Below are 4,342 nucleotides of genomic sequence, written 5' to 3' on the forward strand. Positions count from 1 at the left end.
GTCACAAAATGGCCCAACCTGGTGCAAAAAAAAAACAAACTCGCAGAGTTTTTTTTTTTGCACCAGGTTGGGAACAGGCAGGTTTAAAAATGGGTCAGGGAGGTTCCTCTCCGTCTACCGCCTCACGCTGATTCGTGGAGAAAAATAATCACGTGACAGTACTTTTACGTGTCGTTTTGACACGCAAGCGGTTTATATGAACCGTAGGATCAAGTCGTTGGGCGCTGACTCCACGCGGACTCAACACTAGGATTGACCACCACTCACCTCCACTTGCAACAACTGCCACTACAGCTATACTACTACTAACTACTACTACTACTACTACTACTACTATACTACTACTACTACTACTACTACTACTACTACTATACTACTACTACTACTACTTACTACTACTATACTAACTACTACTACTACTACTATATACTACTACTACTACTACTATACTACTACTACTACTATACTTCTCTACTACTACTACTACTACTACTACTACTACTACTACTACTACTACTACTACTACTACTACTACTACTACTACTACTACTACTACTACTAACTACTACTACTACTACTACTACTACTACTACTACACACTACTACTACTACTACTACTACTACTACTACTACTACTACTACTACTACTACTACTACTACTACTACTACTACTACTACTACTACTACTACTACTACTATACTACTACTACTACTACTACTACTACTTACTACTACTACTACTACTAACTTACTACTACTACTAACTACTATACTACTTACTACATACTATCTACTACTACCTACCTACCTATACTATCTATCTATCTATACTATCTATCTATCTATCTATCTATCTATTTCTATCTATCTATCTATCTATCTATCTATCTATCTATCTATCTATCTATCTCACTGCTTGGAATCAGCGCTATTTTAGTTGGAACTCCCAAGGGACCAATAACCCTCCTTGCGAGCTACCTGCGTGAGGTCATTGGAGTTCAACTGATATCAGGCAGTGCCGTGTCCAATGGGGGGCAATTATGGATATTTATGGTCTTATAATATGTCTGTATAGCGGGAAAACAATAACAGACTCTTTCACTTTATTATTTTGATTTGATAAATCAGTTGTCTTTCTAAACATCAGTGAAAATTTGATATTCCTGTGGTTAATAGTTTTCTTTAGATATCACAAATTGTGGATTTAATTTTATGTGCTTGTAAATTATGGTGCACTTCGATAAAAAGTTTGTTATTCAAAACTCAGCGGCAGTATCTCAAGAGTTTTAATAAATATCAAAAGTACATATATGCATCTATGTTCCTGTGCATTATCATCATATTGGCAGTTGATTTTCTTGATTAATTCATGGTTTTGTTTGTTCTGTATATTTTTTAACCACTTCCATTCCTCTCAAACAGGTCAGCTGTGTTGGTCATAACAGTAAACTGATATGATTTATGTCTTTATGTGGTAAAATAACTCACGAGGATAAGATTTTATTGACCAGTAAAAACTAAAAACCAATATTGTGTATGATTTCAATATCTCAATTTACTATCAATCTGCCTATAAAGTATGACTTCTTTACAAGAAAAAAATCAATCACCCAACAAGGTTACTGGACATACTACAAATATTGCAGTATCAATCATCAATTACAACTAACACTAAGCACTGGTACGGTTAAATTAAATTATTTTCTCAAACAGACGGACACAGATGTGGACAAAAAAGGATTCAAAATTATGAGGGCATTTAGTTTATTCCAAGTGGCGACCTCTTTCTCCTTATAGACCAACTACATTCAAAACGAACAAACTGTCCATATAGTTTATATAGAATCATCTCCTTTCTTCCAAGAATACACATTTAGTCATTGTCTTATAAATTCATCTGATATACCATTGAACCCCAGGCAGTCAAATTTAAAGATAAAACAATTGAATAACAGTCAGAGTCGAATCAGTATAACACCACAGGCATACCACAGCAGATCATTAATTTTTGGGAAATCACGGATATATATATCAATATATCTGGACGCTTCAGTCTATAAAAAGTTAACACATTCACTTGTGCACAAGAGGAGAACTTGAACTTGCATTATATTACTTATTCAACATGCAAAAATAAGAGTAATTGAGATGGATTTCAAGGACCCTAAATATTGACTCCTATCTTTATGACACTATAAAGTCGGCATTTCCTGTGACAACCACACAAACAATAATGGCTAACATTCATAAAAAAAATGTAATGTTGACTTGAATCGTAAGGAATTTTAGTTAAGCACGCTGCTTAGTGATTACCGATGTACGTTTATACAATGATAATAAATTAAAGAATATTCACAATAATTTAAAAAATCAAAGGTAAAAAGAGACATGGCACACAAATAATGATCTCAAATAAATAAATAATTTTAGAAAATTAAAATCGAAGTTTTTTTTAAACACGATAAAAAGTTTTTGAAAAACAAAACAAAAAAAGATATCTTTCTCAATAAAGTAAACTTTTTTAAAAAATATGTTTACAATGGGAATCGATCCCAGTACTTTCAAGGTTAAAAAGTCTGACAGCTTGTCCACTGCGCTACGGAGCCACCTAACTGTTCATCACATTTAATAAGGTCTTTTTAAAACATTATTTTACCTTCAATGCAACTTCTATTTTCTGGTTCTTTAATATAGAAATATTATTTCGATTTTTTAGTTTATTATTATTTTTGTATAAATTTATTAACAAAAACATCCTACATATGTCACAATATAACTTTTGCCATGTCCGAATACAGGAACACAATATCGCTGATGAAATTGGGTGGAATGCGCATACGTGACGGAGGTGCATAAAAGATACACCGTCAACGGAGGTGCATAAAAACACTACGTTTTTTTAAAAAAATTAATTTTGTTGTTGTTGTATTTTTGAAGCAGTTATAAATTTACCAATCACAGTTGTGCAATAATTTATCACCTAAATATAGTAATAGACCTACAGAGATGAACCCTACAATGCATTTGATTTGTGTAACGTACTTTTTCTGCATCTATCCACACTAGCTACCACTGTAGTCACATCTCAAGACAACAATAGTGTGGTCTAATTTCTATTGCTAACTTATATTTCAAACTTCAACTACAGTATTATAGTATTATATCAAACATTTTAAAAAAGTATGTTATCTTCTTCTCATTCTTCTTCTTCTTAACAATCAAAAATACGGTAGGCGTGCAGTGTATAGTGTAGGCGAGCCAACTGCACACCCCTTTGAACCTTGAACAACGCGCGCGCTGACCTATGGCCTTGTCCGACCTCTGTCACGGCTATCCCATTGTGGCGATGCTAAAAATAGTACAGGTTAGTTGGCGAAGAGGGGTATTCTCAGATGATGTCACAAAATGGCCCAACCTGGTGCAAAAAAAAAAAAAACTCGCGTCCTGACCTAGCCCTTGACTCTATCGGTTGTTTTGTGCTGCTGTTTGGGTTCTTCTGGCGCAAAAGATTTAATCAGCGCCACATCCGCTTTCGTTTTGTTTAGATTCTATTTCCTTTTGAAATTCATTGACGAAAATGGAGCTCAACAAGAGAAAAACTTTTACTTTTCAAACCCTGAAACTGCAGCCCTCCTGGAAAATACAATTATGTCGAGATTGCAGCACTCCGTGACAGTGCGAAAATAAGAGAAGTACATATATTTTTTCTTTGTCACTAATGAAATGAAATAAAAATAAGCTATAGCACGGTCACTGACACTGGGCATCTGTTAGGACTGTAGACTGTAGGCTAATACACCACCTCAAACATTTGTCAGTCCATATCTTTGCTTTTATGAGGTCTATTTTCATTATGAAAAGTTCAAAGTGAACAACTAAATGACGCCGATTCAGTGGTGTATTTGGTCTATCATGAAATGAAATGAAAATTGGCTACAGCACGGTCACTGACACTGGGCATCTGTAGGCTAATACACCACCTCAAACATTTGTCAGTTCATATCTTTGCTTTTATGAGGTCTATTTTCATTTTGAAAAGTTCAGAGTGAACAACTAAATGACGCCGATTCAGTGGTGTATTTGGTCTATCATGAAATGAAATAAAAATAGGCTACAGCACGGTCACGGACACTGGGCATCTGTAGGCTAATACTACACCACCTCAAACATTTGTCAGTTCATATCTTTGCTTTTATGAGGTCTATTTTCATTTTGAAAAGTTCAAAGTGAACAACTAAATGACGCCGATTCAGTGGTGTATTTGGTCTATCTCTTCATGTGAATAAATATTTTATTATTGACTTTTCCAAAATTCCAATAGGTCATTCATTTGTATGTTGTG

Source organism: Berghia stephanieae, unplaced genomic scaffold, assembly GCF_034508935.2.
Source record: "Berghia stephanieae isolate SIO BIC M18660-M18661 unplaced genomic scaffold, UCSD_Bste_1.3 scaffold3, whole genome shotgun sequence".
Taxonomy (NCBI): Eukaryota; Metazoa; Mollusca; class Gastropoda; order Nudibranchia; family Aeolidiidae; genus Berghia; species Berghia stephanieae.